Source organism: Lytechinus pictus, chromosome 5 (genome assembly GCF_037042905.1).
Source record: "Lytechinus pictus isolate F3 Inbred chromosome 5, Lp3.0, whole genome shotgun sequence".
Classification (NCBI taxonomy): domain Eukaryota; kingdom Metazoa; phylum Echinodermata; class Echinoidea; order Temnopleuroida; family Toxopneustidae; genus Lytechinus; species Lytechinus pictus.
The window spans coordinates 39,675,863-39,694,333 of record NC_087249.1 but is presented as its reverse complement, the minus strand read 5'-3'; the positions used below and the strand labels follow the sequence as shown (position 1 = coordinate 39,694,333).

At 34.9% G+C, this 18,471-nt stretch overlaps 9 non-coding genes across 9 annotated transcripts; all 9 read right to left on the bottom strand.

Moving 5' to 3' along the window:
• Positions 1-2,206: 2,206 nt before the first annotated feature.
• Positions 2,207-2,288, bottom strand: TRNAS-UGA (transfer RNA serine (anticodon UGA)). Its single transcript has one exon. It is a non-coding gene; the product is annotated as a tRNA-Ser (tRNA).
• A 1,280-nt stretch (positions 2,289-3,568) lies between these two features.
• On the bottom strand, positions 3,569-3,650 carry TRNAS-AGA (transfer RNA serine (anticodon AGA)). Its single transcript has one exon. It is a non-coding gene; the product is annotated as a tRNA-Ser (tRNA).
• A 2,499-nt stretch (positions 3,651-6,149) lies between these two features.
• TRNAS-UGA (transfer RNA serine (anticodon UGA)) lies at positions 6,150-6,231 on the bottom strand. Its single transcript has one exon. It is a non-coding gene; the product is annotated as a tRNA-Ser (tRNA).
• Positions 6,232-7,486: 1,255 nt separating this feature from the next.
• On the bottom strand, positions 7,487-7,568 carry TRNAS-AGA (transfer RNA serine (anticodon AGA)). Its single transcript has one exon. It is a non-coding gene; the product is annotated as a tRNA-Ser (tRNA).
• Positions 7,569-10,068: 2,500 nt separating this feature from the next.
• On the bottom strand, positions 10,069-10,150 carry TRNAS-UGA (transfer RNA serine (anticodon UGA)). The gene has a single exon. It is a non-coding gene; the product is annotated as a tRNA-Ser (tRNA).
• A 1,255-nt stretch (positions 10,151-11,405) lies between these two features.
• Positions 11,406-11,487, bottom strand: TRNAS-AGA (transfer RNA serine (anticodon AGA)). Its single transcript has one exon. It is a non-coding gene; the product is annotated as a tRNA-Ser (tRNA).
• A 2,506-nt stretch (positions 11,488-13,993) lies between these two features.
• Positions 13,994-14,075, bottom strand: TRNAS-UGA (transfer RNA serine (anticodon UGA)). Its single transcript has one exon. It is a non-coding gene; the product is annotated as a tRNA-Ser (tRNA).
• A 1,256-nt stretch (positions 14,076-15,331) lies between these two features.
• TRNAS-AGA (transfer RNA serine (anticodon AGA)) lies at positions 15,332-15,413 on the bottom strand. Its single transcript has one exon. It is a non-coding gene; the product is annotated as a tRNA-Ser (tRNA).
• Positions 15,414-17,920: 2,507 nt separating this feature from the next.
• TRNAS-UGA (transfer RNA serine (anticodon UGA)) lies at positions 17,921-18,002 on the bottom strand. Its single transcript has one exon. It is a non-coding gene; the product is annotated as a tRNA-Ser (tRNA).
• Between the last annotated feature and the right edge of the window lie 469 nt (positions 18,003-18,471).

Sequence of the window (18,471 nt, the reverse complement as noted above, 5' to 3'; positions counted from 1 at the left end):
TCGTACGGGACATTTAGAGAACATTTGACAGTTTTTTTATAAGAAAAACAAAAAATATTCCAGTAACTAAAGGTGATCATCAAGTACTACCAGAGTATTAGGAAAGCCTAGACTTAACATGACTTGAATTCACATCCTGTATTATACAGATTTAAAATAGTAATGTGTCGTACGGACGCAGAAAAAGTGGCTTTTTTAGAAACCTCAAGTTTGTACTCTAAAGTCTGTGAGTTGGACAGATAATTTTCATAGAAACTGAAATCAAATTGATATTCAATTACCCAAGAACAAACACATCTATGAAAGAAAGCAAAATAAACATTCATGAATAAATAAAGCAAATTACAATTTTCAAGAACATTGTGGCGTACGGGACACTCAAAATGTGTCTTACGGGACATCTCTAAATTGAAGCCAAACTTTCTTAGTTTATGTCTCTTTAACTTCTTTAATCACTTTATTTGGCTGATGATAATGATAATCCTATCAAACGTAAGACATTCATTATGTTAGAAACCGCTATTGGCTGAATATTTCTGTCAATATATCATAAACAAAATAATGTGTCGTACGGGACACTTGTGTGTTGAACAGGCACTTGCGTGTTGTACTGGACAGCCTGAATAAAACAATGAACTCTTTATCAATCAGAAGGGGAGCATCGCCCCTTAATTCTTCCTTTTGAATGAAAAGCATTTTAATAAGTAGTCATTCATTACAATATAATTAAGTAACCTCGATATATACAATCGGGATCAATATATTATCATTTTTTTCATGATGGGAAATGTAAAATGGTTCACAGCATTTTTACGAGCTCAAAAACTTGAGGTTCTCTGTGAAATTATATTTTAGTGAATTAATTGATGATTTCCAATACACTATTTAAACAATGAATGAATGAAACTGTTTGCAAAAATTATGGGGCTAAAATGTCATGTTTTTTCATATAAAATGTATTATACATGATATATGTGACAACTTTCACTGGTAATTCTACTAAATATTTTTTTTTCTAAGGAAATGTGATTCTACTTTTTCGAACCTTTCTGCATTTGATGAAACCATATGGTTTGTCTTATTTTCCAGATTTTTTTACAAATTGAAAAAAAGTAAGGAGTTTCAATACTGCATATAACAAAATTAGTGATCATCAAGGGAAGTCCAAATAGATGATTGATATGTAAATATTTTTTTTTTACATCTTATAATAATTTCACATTAGCATGCAAGAGGAAGTCATCTTCCAGGCAAGGGTGAATCAATTATAAAGGTTTTCTTTTCATGCTCAATGACAAAGAAATTAACCTGCTCTGACCAGTGAAAATCACCAGTTTAGCTGAAGGGATTCACAAAAGAATACGCCTACATGAAGTCAATTAAAATGGTTAGAATCACCTATTTCATGTTCTATGGAGATAGAAAGAGTACTTTATTAGTTCACTTTATGTCAAATCAATTACTTAAATTAAAATAGGCCTACTATTTATAGTTTCTGAATCCAAATCCTGCAATTAAATGCAGTATATATTGTGTGTCGTACGGGACAACTTTTAATAGGACAATTATTGAAAAATGAAGGGCTGTAATTAGATCCTTATTGGATAAATCGATCACCCATGGGTCAAAAATAGAGAAACTGCTATTGTGAAATTGCATCATCAAAAATAAAATTGTAGGAAAAACTTTTGCATTTTCATGTGTCGTACGAGACATTGCTAAAAATAGGTTCGGAAAAATCAGGGCTGCCCCTATTATGGATCATGAAAATGTTGTAGATATTATTTGGAACCATCAATGATACATTATTCCATTGACCTGCAATATTTTCAATCATCTCGTGCTTTGCCAATAAATGGTTTCAGGCAGTGTTTGTAAATGACTGTTTAATTAGCAAAATTATTGAAAATTGAAAATTCCATTGTTTTACATCGCACACTACCAGCGTGCAAATTTTTGCGGCGCTCGCGCGATCGGCGGCCGAGATCTCAGGGGGGGGGGGGGGGGTTGAATCTACCCCCCGGTCACAGAACAGCCAAAAAAGCCCGGCCTAGTTAGGGTTAAGATTGAAAGTTACTCAACAAGGCAGTGTGCCTTGACAATTTTCATTGTATTTCTCTGTAAAGTCAGATATTTTGTTTATGATGTGAAAGTCAAGATGGTGACAAAAAAAAGAGAGACACAAAAAACCACAGAGAGTATATTTCGTTGCGAGTAGGATTCGAACCTACGCGGGAAGATCCCATTTGATTTCAAGTCAAACGCCTTAACCTCTCGGCCATCGCAACCTCTTACTGATTGTTAAAAGTGAAAATAAAGTACATCTATTCGGAGTCATTCAACCAACCAGTGATCTTACCTCTTCAAAACCAATAGACCAGCCTCCCGTAACACAAAGGTTAGCGATTGATCGTACTGATACGCTTGATTGATTGCACACTTTAGTCAATGGGATCAATCGTAGAAAAATGCTCTACGATCAATCGTAGAAAAATGCTCTACGATCAATTGTAGAAAAATGCTCTACGATCATCATATTTTTGTGTTACGGGCTCCAGTACTGACCACACAGAAATTTTGTAAAAGGCTAACAACGCCATGTTACAAACGGCCCTGTTACAACCGGTAATGTGACAGCGATGCCCATTGTCACAACTTAAACATTGAAATAAATGATTTTAATTCAGAATCCGAAAGACGTGATTGGGCTTACAGGAAGTATGTTTCGTTGCGAGTAGGATTTGAACCAACGCGGGCAGATCCCATTTGCGTTCTAGTCAAACGCCTTATCCACTCGGCCATCGCAACTTGATATTTCTGGTACGATTATTAAAAGTTAACTTCGAATCAGTTCTACCAAGTTCTTGGCCTGTTCTTGATGCATTCAAAGTTATTTAAGATCGATTACATGGAAATAGGTAAAGACTTAAACTAAATGATAAAATGCTTTTTTTCACACTGATGTAAAAAAAGGCGGGGTGGGGAAAAGATGATACGGAAGGAAAAGGAAAAATAATATGCACCTTCATAATCATTCGCTCAAATCAAATCCGCTCATCTGCAAAAAAGGGAAGAAAACCAAATCCTATCGTTGCGAGTAGGATTCGAACCTACGCGGGAAGATCCCATTTGATTTCTAGTCAAACGCCTTAAACACTCGGCCATGGCAACTTGATATTTCTGGTCTGATTATGAAAAGTTAACTTCGAATCGATTCTACCAAGTTCTTGGCCTGATGCATTCAAACTTCAAAGTTATATAAGATCTGGTGATTTAGTCACGTGATCTTTGCAAATCAAAAGCACGGTAATCAGCCGTCATGACAACAGGATATTTAAACTTAGCAGTGACCTGTGTCACAATCATGATGCTCAATTCAAATATTCATCAATATTTAAAAGATCATTTTAATGAAATATGTTTTAAGATTGAAAGTTACCAAATAAAGGCAGTGTGCCTTGATAATTTAATTGTATTTCTCTGTAAAGTCAGATATTTTGTTTATGATGTGAAAGTCAAGATGGTGACAAAAAAAAGAGAGAAACAAAAAACCACAGGAAGTATATTTCGTTGCGAGTAGGATTCGAACCTACGCGGGAAGATCCCATTTGATTTCTAGTCAAACGCCTTAACCACTCGGCCATCGCAACCTACTTGTTACTTAACATATTGGAAGTAAAATTTAAAATAAACTAGATAACCACTCGGCCATATCAACTCCTTCAAACCAATAGACCATACCACAGTGCTAACAGAACAATAACAATAGGCCCAGTCACATCTCTCGGTATTAAGTGACGTCAAACGTTGATCCAATATATGGCGTGTTATGTTTCTGATTTTTCTCCAAAGATCATTATTTTAACGTTGATAAAAGTAGAATTACAGATACAATTTTGTGAAACGAATACCTAATTGACCCTTTCCGTATTAGGGTGATTCCATACGTGTCGTACGGGACATTTAGAGAACATTTGACAGTTTTTTTATAAGAAAAACAAAAAATATTCCAGTAACTAAAGGTGATCATCAAGTACTACCAGAGTATTAGGAAAGCCTAGACTTAACATGACTTGAATTCACATCCTGTATTATACAGATTTAAAATAGTAATGTGTCGTACGGACGCAGAAAAAGTGGCTTTTTTAGAAACCTCAAGTTTGTACTCTAAAGTCTGTGAGTTGGACAGATAATTTTCATAGAAACTGAAATCAAATTGATATTCAATTACCCAAGAACAAACACATCTATGAAAGAAAGCAAAATAAACATTCATGAATAAATAAAGCAAATTACAATTTTCAAGAACATTGTGGCGTACGGGACACTCAAAATGTGTCTTACGGGACATCTCTAAATTGAAGCCAAACTTTCTTAGTTTATGTCTCTTTAACTTCTTTAATCACTTTATTTGGCTGATGATAATGATAATCCTATCAAACGTAAGACATTCATTATGTTAGAAACCGCTATTGGCTGAATATTTCTGTCAATATATCATAAACAAAATAATGTGTCGTACGGGACACTTGTGTGTTGAACAGGCACTTGCGTGTTGTACTGGACAGCCTGAATAAAACAATGAACTCTTTATCAATCAGAAGGGGAGCATCGCCCCTTAATTCTTCCTTTTGAATGAAAAGCATTTTAATAAGTAGTCATTCATTACAATATAATTAAGTAACCTCGATATATACAATCGGGATCAATATATTATCATTTTTTTCATGATGGGAAATGTAAAATGGTTCACAGCATTTTTACGAGCTCAAAAACTTGAGGTTCTCTGTGAAATTATATTTTAGTGAATTAATTGATGATTTCCAATACACTATTTAAACAATGAATGAATGAAACTGTTTGCAAAAATTATGGGGCTAAAATGTCATGTTTTTTCATATAAAATGTATTATACATGATATATGTGACAACTTTCACTGGTAATTCTACTAAATATTTTTTTTTCTAAGGAAATGTGATTCTACTTTTTCGAACCTTTCTGCATTTGATGAAACCATATGGTTTGTCTTATTTTCCAGATTTTTTTACAAATTGAAAAAAAGTAAGGAGTTTCAATACTGCATATAACAAAATTAGTGATCATCAAGGGAAGTCCAAATAGATGATTGATATGTAAATATTTTTTTTTTACATCTTATAATAATTTCACATTAGCATGCAAGAGGAAGTCATCTTCCAGGCAAGGGTGAATCAATTATAAAGGTTTTCTTTTCATGCTCAATGACAAAGAAATTAACCTGCTCTGACCAGTGAAAATCACCAGTTTAGCTGAAGGGATTCACAAAAGAATACGCCTACATGAAGTCAATTAAAATGGTTAGAATCACCTATTTCATGTTCTATGGAGATAGAAAGAGTACTTTATTAGTTCACTTTATGTCAAATCAATTACTTAAATTAAAATAGGCCTACTATTTATAGTTTCTGAATCCAAATCCTGCAATTAAATGCAGTATATATTGTGTGTCGTACGGGACAACTTTTAATAGGACAATTATTGAAAAATGAAGGGCTGTAATTAGATCCTTATTGGATAAATCGATCACCCATGGGTCAAAAATAGAGAAACTGCTATTGTGAAATTGCATCATCAAAAATAAAATTGTAGGAAAAACTTTTGCATTTTCATGTGTCGTACGAGACATTGCTAAAAATAGGTTCGGAAAAATCAGGGCTGCCCCTATTATGGATCATGAAAATGTTGTAGATATTATTTGGAACCATCAATGATACATTATTCCATTGACCTGCAATATTTTCAATCATCTCGTGCTTTGCCAATAAATGGTTTCAGGCAGTGTTTGTAAATGACTGTTTAATTAGCAAAATTATTGAAAATTGAAAATTCCATTGTTTTACATCGCACACTACCAGCGTGCAAATTTTTGCGGCGCTCGCGCGATCGGCGGCCGAGATCTCAGGGGGGGGGTTGAATCAACCCCCCGGTCACAGAACAGCCAAAAAAGCCCGGCCTAGTTAGGGTTAAGATTGAAAGTTACTCAACAAGGCAGTGTGCCTTGACAATTTTCATTGTATTTCTCTGTAAAGTCAGATATTTTGTTTATGATGTGAAAGTCAAGATGGTGACAAAAAAAAGAGAGACACAAAAAACCACAGAGAGTATATTTCGTTGCGAGTAGGATTCGAACCTACGCGGGAAGATCCCATTTGATTTCAAGTCAAACGCCTTAACCTCTCGGCCATCGCAACCTCTTACTAATTGTTAAAAGTGAAAATAAAGTACATCTATTCGGAGTCATTCAACCAACCAGTGATCTTACCTCTTCAAAACCAATAGACCAGCCTCCTGTAACACAAAGGTTAGCGATTGATCGTACTGATACGCTTGATTGATTGCGCACTTTAGTCAATGGGATCAATCGTAGAAAAATGCTCTACGATCAATCGTAGAAAAATGCTCTACGATCATCATATTTTTGTGTTACGGGCTCCAGTACTGACCACACAGAAATTTTGTAAAAGGCTAACAACGCCATGTTACAAACGGCCCTGTTACAACCGGTAATGTGACAGCGATGCCCATTGTCACAACTTAAACATTGAAATAAATGATTTTAATTCAGAATCCGAAAGACGTGATTGGGCTTACAGGAAGTATGTTTCGTTGCGAGTAGGATTTGAACCAACGCGGGCAGATCCCATTTGCGTTCTAGTCAAACGCCTTATCCACTCGGCCATCGCAACTTGATATTTCTGGTACGATTATTAAAAGTTAACTTCGAATCAGTTCTACCAAGTTCTTGGCCTGTTCTTGATGCATTCAAAGTTATTTAAGATCGATTACATGGAAATAGGTAAAGACTTAAACTAAATGATAAAATGCTTTTTTTCACACTGATGTAAAAAAAGGCGGGGTGGGGAAAAGATGATACGGAAGGAAAAGGAAAAATAATATGCACCTTCATAATCATTCGCTCAAATCAAATCCGCTCATCTGCAAAAAAGGGAAGAAAACCAAATCCTATCGTTGCGAGTAGGATTCGAACCTACGCGGGAAGATCCCATTTGATTTCTAGTCAAACGCCTTAAACACTCGGCCATGGCAACTTGATATTTCTGGTCTGATTATGAAAAGTTAACTTCGAATCGATTCTACCAAGTTCTTGGCCTGATGCATTCAAACTTCAAAGTTATATAAGATCTGGTGATTTAGTCACGTGATCTTTGCAAATCAAAAGCACGGTAATCAGCCGTCATGACAACAGGATATTTAAACTTAGCAGTGACCTGTGTCACAATCATGATGCTCAATTCAAATATTCATCAATATTTAAAAGATCATTTTAATGAAATATGTTTTAAGATTGAAAGTTACCAAATAAAGGCAGTGTGCCTTGATAATTTAATTGTATTTCTCTGTAAAGTCAGATATTTTGTTTATGATGTGAAAGTCAAGATGGTGACAAAAAAAAGAGAGAAACAAAAAACCACAGGAAGTATATTTCGTTGCGAGTAGGATTCGAACCTACGCGGGAAGATCCCATTTGATTTCTAGTCAAACGCCTTAACCACTCGGCCATCGCAACCTACTTGTTACTTAACATATTGGAAGTAAAATTTAAAATAAACTAGATAACCACTCGGCCATATCAACTCCTTCAAACCAATAGACCATACCACAGTGCTAACAGAACAATAACAATAGGCCCAGTCACATCTCTCGGTATTAAGTGACGTCAAACGTTGATCCAATATATGGCGTGTTATGTTTCTGATTTTTCTCCAAAGATCATTATTTTAACGTTGATAAAAGTAGAATTACAGATACAATTTGGTGAAACGAATACCTAATTGACCCTTTCCGTATTAGGGTGATTCCATACGTGTCGTACGGGACATTTAGAGAACATTTGACAGTTTTTTTATAAGAAAAACAAAAAATATTCCAGTAACTAAAGGTGATCATCAAGTACTACCAGAGTATTAGGAAAGCCTAGACTTAACATGACTTGAATTCACATCCTGTATTATACAGATTTAAAATAGTAATGTGTCGTACGGACGCAGAAAAAGTGGCTTTTTTAGAAACCTCAAGTTTGTACTCTAAAGTCTGTGAGTTGGACAGATAATTTTCATAGAAACTGAAATCAAATTGATATTCAATTACCCAAGAACAAACACATCTATGAAAGAAAGCAAAATAAACATTCATGAATAAATAAAGCAAATTACAATTTTCAAGAACATTGTGGCGTACGGGACACTCAAAATGTGTCTTACGGGACATCTCTAAATTGAAGCCAAACTTTCTTAGTTTATGTCTCTTTAACTTCTTTAATCACTTTATTTGGCTGATGATAATGATAATCCTATCAAACGTAAGACATTCATTATGTTAGAAACCGCTATTGGCTGAATATTTCTGTCAATATATCATAAACAAAATAATGTGTCGTACGGGACACTTGTGTGTTGAACAGGCACTTGCGTGTTGTACTGGACAGCCTGAATAAAACAATGAACTCTTTATCAATCAGAAGGGGAGCATCGCCCCTTAATTCTTCCTTTTGAATGAAAAGCATTTTAATAAGTAGTCATTCATTACAATATAATTAAGTAACCTCGATATATACAATCGGGATCAATATATTATCATTTTTTTCATGATGGGAAATGTAAAATGGTTCACAGCATTTTTACGAGCTCAAAAACTTGAGGTTCTCTGTGAAATTATATTTTAGTGAATTAATTGATGATTTCCAATACACTATTTAAACAATGAATGAATGAAACTGTTTGCAAAAATTATGGGGCTAAAATGCCATGTTTTTTCATATAAAATGTATTATACATGATATATGTGACAACTTTCACTGGTAATTCTACTAAATATTTTTTTTTCTAAGGAAATGTGATTCTACTTTTTCGAACCTTTCTGCATTTGATGAAACCATATGGTTTGTCTTATTTTCCAGATTTTTTTACAAATTGAAAAAAAGTAAGGAGTTTCAATACTGCATATAACAAAATTAGTGATCATCAAGGGAAGTCCAAATAGATGATTGATATGTAAATATTTTTTTTTTACATCTTATAATAATTTCACATTAGCATGCAAGAGGAAGTCATCTTCCAGGCAAGGGTGAATCAATTATAAAGGTTTTCTTTTCATGCTCAATGACAAAGAAATTAACCTGCTCTGACCAGTGAAAATCACCAGTTTAGCTGAAGGGATTCACAAAAGAATACGCCTACATGAAGTCAATTAAAATGGTTAGAATCACCTATTTCATGTTCTATGGAGATAGAAAGAGTACTTTATTAGTTCACTTTATGTCAAATCAATTACTTAAATTAAAATAGGCCTACTATTTATAGTTTCTGAATCCAAATCCTGCAATTAAATGCAGTATATATTGTGTGTCGTACGGGACAACTTTTAATAGGACAATTATTGAAAAATGAAGGGCTGTAATTAGATCCTTATTGGATAAATCGATCACCCATGGGTCAAAAATAGAGAAACTGCTATTGTGAAATTGCATCATCAAAAATAAAATTGTAGGAAAAACTTTTGCATTTTCATGTGTCGTACGAGACATTGCTAAAAATAGGTTCGGAAAAATCAGGGCTGCCCCTATTATGGATCATGAAAATGTTGTAGATATTATTTGGAACCATCAATGATACATTATTCCATTGACCTGCAATATTTTCAATCATCTCGTGCTTTGCCAATAAATGGTTTCAGGCAGTGTTTGTAAATGACTGTTTAATTAGCAAAATTATTGAAAATTGAAAATTCCATTGTTTTACATCGCACACTACCAGCGTGCAAATTTTTGCGGCGCTCGCGCGATCGGCGGCCGAGATCTCAGGGGGGGGGGTTGAATCAACCCCCCGGTCACAGAACAGCCAAAAAAGCCCGGCCTAGTTAGGGTTAAGATTGAAAGTTACTCAACAAGGCAGTGTGCCTTGACAATTTTCATTGTATTTCTCTGTAAAGTCAGATATTTTGTTTATGATGTGAAAGTCAAGATGGTGACAAAAAAAAGAGAGACACAAAAAACCACAGAGAGTATATTTCGTTGCGAGTAGGATTCGAACCTACGCGGGAAGATCCCATTTGATTTCAAGTCAAACGCCTTAACCTCTCGGCCATCGCAACCTCTTACTAATTGTTAAAAGTGAAAATAAAGTACATCTATTCGGAGTCATTCAACCAACCAGTGATCTTACCTCTTCAAAACCAATAGACCAGCCTCCTGTAACACAAAGGTTAGCGATTGATCGTACTGATACGCTTGATTGATTGCGCACTTTAGTCAATGGGATCAATCGTAGAAAAATGCTCTACGATCAATCGTAGAAAAATGCTCTACGATCATCATATTTTTGTGTTACGGGCTCCAGTACTGACCACACAGAAATTTTGTAAAAGGCTAACAACGCCATGTTACAAACGGCCCTGTTACAACCGGTAATGTGACAGCGATGCCCATTGTCACAACTTAAACATTGAAATAAATGATTTTAATTCAGAATCCGAAAGACGTGATTGGGCTTACAGGAAGTATGTTTCGTTGCGAGTAGGATTTGAACCAACGCGGGCAGATCCCATTTGCGTTCTAGTCAAACGCCTTATCCACTCGGCCATCGCAACTTGATATTTCTGGTACGATTATTAAAAGTTAACTTCGAATCAGTTCTACCAAGTTCTTGGCCTGTTCTTGATGCATTCAAAGTTATTTAAGATCGATTACATGGAAATAGGTAAAGACTTAAACTAAATGATAAAATGCTTTTTTTCACACTGATGTAAAAAAAGGCGGGGTGGGGAAAAGATGATACGGAAGGAAAAGGAAAAATAATATGCACCTTCATAATCATTCGCTCAAATCAAATCCGCTCATCTGCAAAAAAGGGAAGAAAACCAAATCCTATCGTTGCGAGTAGGATTCGAACCTACGCGGGAAGATCCCATTTGATTTCTAGTCAAACGCCTTAAACACTCGGCCATGGCAACTTGATATTTCTGGTCTGATTATTAAAAGTTAACTTCGAATCGATTCTACCAAGTTCTTGGCCTGATGCATTCAAACTTCAAAGTTATATAAGATCTGGTGATTTAGTCACGTGATCTTTGCAAATCAAAAGCACGGTAATCAGCCGTCATGACAACAGGATATTTAAACTTAGCAGTGACCTGTGTCACAATCATGATGCTCAATTCAAATATTCATCAATATTTAAAAGATCATTTTAATGAAATATGTTTTAAGATTGAAAGTTACCAAATAAAGGCAGTGTGCCTTGATAATTTAATTGTATTTCTCTGTAAAGTCAGATATTTTGTTTATGATGTGAAAGTCAAGATGGTGACAAAAAAAAGAGAGAAACAAAAAACCACAGGAAGTATATTTCGTTGCGAGTAGGATTCGAACCTACGCGGGAAGATCCCATTTGATTTCTAGTCAAACGCCTTAACCACTCGGCCATCGCAACCTACTTGTTACTTAACATATTGGAAGTAAAATTTAAAATAAACTAGATAACCACTCAGCCATATCAACTCCTTCAAACCAATAGACCATACCACAGTGCTAACAGAACAATAACAATAGGCCCAGTCACATCTCTCGGTATTAAGTGACGTCAAACGTTGATCCAATATATGGCGTGTTATGTTTCTGATTTTTCTCCAAAGATCATTATTTTAACGTTGATAAAAGTAGAATTACAGATACAATTTTGTGAAACGAATACCTAATTGACCCTTTCCGTATTAGGGTGATTCCATACGTGTCGTACGGGACATTTAGAGAACATTTGACAGTTTTTTTTATAAGAAAAACAAAAAATATTCCAGTAACTAAAGGTGATCATCAAGTACTACCAGAGTATTAGGAAAGCCTAGACTTAACATGACTTGAATTCACATCCTGTATTATACAGATTTAAAATAGTAATGTGTCGTACGGACGCAGAAAAAGTGGCTTTTTTAGAAACCTCAAGTTTGTACTCTAAAGTCTGTGAGTTGGACAGATAATTTTCATAGAAACTGAAATCAAATTGATATTCAATTACCCAAGAACAAACACATCTATGAAAGAAAGCAAAATAAACATTCATGAATAAATAAAGCAAATTACAATTTTCAAGAACATTGTGGCGTACGGGACACTCAAAATGTGTCTTACGGGACATCTCTAAATTGAAGCCAAACTTTCTTAGTTTATGTCTCTTTAACTTCTTTAATCACTTTATTTGGCTGATGATAATGATAATCCTATCAAACGTAAGACATTCATTATGTTAGAAACCGCTATTGGCTGAATATTTCTGTCAATATATCATAAACAAAATAATGTGTCGTACGGGACACTTGTGTGTTGAACAGGCACTTGCGTGTTGTACTGGACAGCCTGAATAAAACAATGAACTCTTTATCAATCAGAAGGGGAGCATCGCCCCTTAATTCTTCCTTTTGAATGAAAAGCATTTTAATAAGTAGTCATTCATTACAATATAATTAAGTAACCTCGATATATACAATCGGGATCAATATATTATCATTTTTTTCATGATGGGAAATGTAAAATGGTTCACAGCATTTTTACGAGCTCAAAAACTTGAGGTTCTCTGTGAAATTATATTTTAGTGAATTAATTGATGATTTCCAATACACTATTTAAACAATGAATGAATGAAACTGTTTGCAAAAATTATGGGGCTAAAATGTCATGTTTTTTCATATAAAATGTATTATACATGATATATGTGACAACTTTCACTGGTAATTCTACTAAATATTTTTTTTTCTAAGGAAATGTGATTCTACTTTTTCGAACCTTTCTGCATTTGATGAAACCATATGGTTTGTCTTATTTTCCAGATTTTTTTACAAATTGAAAAAAAGTAAGGAGTTTCAATACTGCATATAACAAAATTAGTGATCATCAAGGGAAGTCCAAATAGATGATTGATATGTAAATATTTTTTTTTTACATCTTATAATAATTTCACATTAGCATGCAAGAGGAAGTCATCTTCCAGGCAAGGGTGAATCAATTATAAAGGTTTTCTTTTCATGCTCAATGACAAAGAAATTAACCTGCTCTGACCAGTGAAAATCACCAGTTTAGCTGAAGGGATTCACAAAAGAATACGCCTACATGAAGTCAATTAAAATGGTTAGAATCACCTATTTCATGTTCTATGGAGATAGAAAGAGTACTTTATTAGTTCACTTTATGTCAAATCAATTACTTAAATTAAAATAGGCCTACTATTTATAGTTTCTGAATCCAAATCCTGCAATTAAATGCAGTATATATTGTGTGTCGTACGGGACAACTTTTAATAGGACAATTATTGAAAAATGAAGGGCTGTAATTAGATCCTTATTGGATAAATCGATCACCCATGGGTCAAAAATAGAGAAACTGCTATTGTGAAATTGCATCATCAAAAATAAAATTGTAGGAAAAACTTTTGCATTTTCATGTGTCGTACGAGACATTGCTAAAAATAGGTTCGGAAAAATCAGGGCTGCCCCTATTATGGATCATGAAAATGTTGTAGATATTATTTGGAACCATCAATGATACATTATTCCATTGACCTGCAATATTTTCAATCATCTCGTGCTTTGCCAATAAATGGTTTCAGGCAGTGTTTGTAAATGACTGTTTAATTAGCAAAATTATTGAAAATTGAAAATTCCATTGTTTTACATCGCACACTACCAGCGTGCAAATTTTTGCGGCGCTCGCGCGATCGGCGGCCGAGATCTCAGGGGGGGGGGGGGGGTTGAATCAACCCCCCGGTCACAGAACAGCCAAAAAAGCCCGGCCTAGTTAGGGTTAAGATTGAAAGTTACTCAACAAGGCAGTGTGCCTTGACAATTTTCATTGTATTTCTCTGTAAAGTAAGATATTTTGTTTATGATGTGAAAGTCAAGATGGTGACAAAAAAAAGAGAGACACAAAAAACCACAGAGAGTATATTTCGTTGCGAGTAGGATTCGAACCTACGCGGGAAGATCCCATTTGATTTCAAGTCAAACGCCTTAACCTCTCGGCCATCGCAACCTCTTACTAATTGTTAAAAGTGAAAATAAAGTACATCTATTCGGAGTCATTCAACCAACCAGTGATCTTACCTCTTCAAAACCAATAGACCAGCCTCCTGTAACACAAAGGTTAGCGATTGATCGTACTGATACGCTTGATTGATTGCACACTTTAGTCAATGGGATCAATCGTAGAAAAATGCTCTACGATCAATCGTAGAAAAATGCTCTACGATCATCATATTTTTGTGTTACGGGCTCCAGTACTGACCACACAGAAATTTTGTAAAAGGCTAACAACGCCATGTTACAAACGGCCCTGTTACAACCGGTAATGTGACAGCGATGCCCATTGTCACAACTTAAACATTGAAATAAATGATTTTAATTCAGAATCCGAAAGACGTGATTGGGCTTACAGGAAGTATGTTTCGTTGCGAGTAGGATTTGAACCAACGCGGGCAGATCCCATTTGCGTTCTAGTCAAACGCCTTATCCACTCGGCCATCGCAACTTGATATTTCTGGTACGATTATTAAAAGTTAACTTCGAATCAGTTCTACCAAGTTCTTGGCCTGTTCTTGATGCATTCAAAGTTATTTAAGATCGATTACATGGAAATAGGTAAAGACTTAAACTAAATGATAAAATGCTTTTTTTCACACTGATGTAAAAAAAGGCGGGGTGGGGAAAAGATGATACGGAAGGAAAAGGAAAAATAATATGCACCTTCATAATCATTCGCTCAAATCAAATCCGCTCATCTGCAAAAAAGGGAAGAAAACCAAATCCTATCGTTGCGAGTAGGATTCGAACCTACGCGGGAAGATCCCATTTGATTTCTAGTCAAACGCCTTAAACACTCGGCCATGGCAACTTGATATTTCTGGTCTGATTATGAAAAGTTAACTTCGAATCGATTCTACCAAGTTCTTGGCCTGATGCATTCAAACTTCAAAGTTATATAAGATCTGGTGATTTAGTCACGTGATCTTTGCAAATCAAAAGCACGGTAATCAGCCGTCATGACAACAGGATATTTAAACTTAGCAGTAACCTGTGTCACAATCATGATGCTCAATTCAAATATTCATCAATATTTAAAAGATCATTTTCATGAAATATGTTTTAAGATTGAAAGTTACCCAATAAAGGCAGTGTGCCTTGATAATGTAATTGTATTTCTCTGTAAAGTCAGATATTTTGTTTATGATGTGAAAGTCAAGATGGTGACAAAAAAAAAGAGAGAAACAAAAAACCACAGGAAGTATATTTCGTTGCGAGTAGGATTCGAACCTACGCGGGAAGATCCCATTTGATTTCTAGTCAAACGCCTTAACCACTCGGCCATCGCAACCTACTTGTTACTTAACAAATTGGAAGTAAAATTTAAAATAAACTAGATAACCACTCGGCCATATCAACTCCTTCAAACCAATAGACCATACCACAGTGCTAACAGAACAATAACAATAGGCCCAGTCACATCTCTCGGTATTAAGTGACGTCAAACGTTGATCCAATATATGGCGTGTTATGTTTCTGATTTTTCTCCAAAGATCATTATTTTAACGTTGATAAAAGTAGAATTACAGATACAATTTTGTGAAACGAATACCTAATTGACCTTTTCCGTATTAGGGTGATTCCATACGTGTCGTACGGGAAATTTAGAGAACATTTGACAGTTTTTTGACAAGAAAAACTAAAAATATTCCAGTAACTAAAGGTGATCATCAAGTACTACCAGAGTATTAGGAAAGCCTAGACTTAACATGACTTGAATTCACATCCTGTATTATACAGATTTAAAATAGTAATGTGTCGTACGGACGCAGAAAAAGTGGCTTTTTTAGAAACCTCAAGTTTGTACTCTAAAGTCTGTGAGTTGGACAGATAATTTTCATAGAAACTGAAATCAAATTGATATTCAATTACCCAAGAACAAACACATCTATGAAAGAAAGCAAAATAAACATTTATGAATAAATAAAGCAAATTACAATTTTCAAGAACATTGTGGCGTACGGGACACTCAAAATGTGTCTTACGGGACATCTCTAAATTGAAGCCTAACTTTCTCAGTTTATGTCTCTTTCACTTCTTTAATCACTTTATTTGGCTGATGATAATGATAATCCTATCAAACGTAAGACATTCATTATGTTAGAAACCGCTATTGGCTGAATATTTCTGTCAATATATCATAAACAAAATAATGTGTCGTACGGGACACTTGTGTGTTGAACAGGCACTTGCGTGTTGTACTGGACAGCCTGAATAAAACAATGAACTCTTTATCAATCAGAAGGGGAGCATCGCCCCTTAATTCTTCCTTTTGAATGAAAAGCATTTTAATAAGTAGTCATTCATTACAATATAATTAAGTAACCTCGATATATACAATCGGGATCAATATATTATCATTTTTTTCATGATGGGAAATGTAAAATGGTTCACAGCATTTTTACGAGCTGAAAAACTTGAGGTTCTCTGTGAAATTATATTTTAGTGAATTAATTGATGATTTCCAATACACTATTTAAACAATGAATGAATGAAACTGTTTGCAAAAATTATGGGGCTAAAATGTCATGTTTTTTCATATAAAATGTATTATACATGATATATGTGACAACTTTCACTGGTAATTCTACTAAATATTTTTTTTTCTAAGGAAATGTGATTCTACTTTTTCGAACCTTTCTGCATTTGATGAAACCATATGGTTTGTCTTATTTTCCAGATTTTTTTACAAATTGAAAAAAAGTAAGGAGTTTCAATACTGCATATAACAAAATTAGTGATCATCAAGGGAAGTCCAAATAGATGATTGATATGTAAATATTTTTTTTTTACATCTTATAATAATTTCACATTAGCATGCAAGAGGAAGTCATCTTCCAGGCAAGGGTGAATCAATTATAAAGGTTTTCTTTTCATGCTCAATGACAAAGAAATTAACCTGCTCTGACCAGTGAAAATCACCAGTTTAGCTGAAGGGATTCACAAAAGAATACGCCTACATGAAGTCAATTAAAATGGTTAGAATCACCTATTTCATGTTCTATGGAGATAGAAAGAGTACTTTATTAGTTCACTTTATGTCAAATCAATTACTTAAATTAAAATAGGCCTACTATTTATAGTTTCTGAATCCAAATCCTGCAATTAAATGCAGTATATATTGTGTGTCGTACGGGACAACTTTTAATAGGACAATTATTGAAAAATGAAGGGCTGTAATTAGATCCTTATTGGATAAATCGATCACCCATGGGTCAAAAATAGAGAAACTGCTATTGTGAAATTGCATCATCAAAAATAAAATTGTAGGAAAAACTTTTGCATTTTCATGTGTCGTACGAGACATTGCAAAAAATAGGTTCGGAAAAATCAGGGCTGCCCCTATTATGGATCATGAAAATGTTGTAGATATTATTTGGAACCATCAATGATACATTATTCCATTGACCTGCAATATTTTCAATCATCTCGTGCTTTGCCAATAAATGGTTTCAGGCAGTGTTTTTGTAAATGACTGTTTAATTAGCAAAATTATTGAAAATTGAAAATTCCATTGTTTTACATCGCACACTACCAGCGTGCAAATTTTTGCGGCGCTCGCGCGATCGGCGGCCGAGATCTCAGGGGGGGGGGGGGGGTTGAATCAACCCCCCGGTCACAGAACAGCCAAAAAAGCCCGGCCTAGTTAGGGTTAAGATTGAAAGTTACTCAACAAGGCAGTGTGCCTTGACAATTTTCATTGTATTTCTCTGTAAAGTAAGATATTTTGTTTATGATGTGAAAGTCAAGATGGTGACAAAAAAAAGAGAGACACAAAAAACCACAGAGAGTATATTTCGTTGCGAGTAGGATTCGAACCTACGCGGGAAGATCCCATTTGATTTCAAGTCAAACGCCTTAACCTCTCGGCCATCGCAACCTCTTACTGATTGTTAAAAGTGAAAATAAAGTACATCTATTCGGAGTCATTCAACCAACCAGTGATCTTACCTCTTCAAAACCAATAGACCAGCCTCCCGTAACACAAAGGTTAGCGATTGATCGTACTGATACGCTTGATTGATTGCACACTTTAGTCAATGGGATCAATCGTAGAAAAATGCTCTACGATCAATCGTAGAAAAATGCTCTACGATCATCATATTTTTGTGTTACGGGCTCCAGTACTGACCACACAGAAATTTTGTAAAAGGCTAACAACGCCATGTTACAAACGGCCCTGTTACAACCGGTAATGTGACAGCGATGCCCATTGTCACAACTTAAACATTGAAATAAATGATTTTAATTCAGAATCCGAAAGACGTGATTGGGCTTACAGGAAGTATGTTTCGTTGCGAGTAGGATTTGAACCAACGCGGGCAGATCCCATTTGCGTTCTAGTCAAA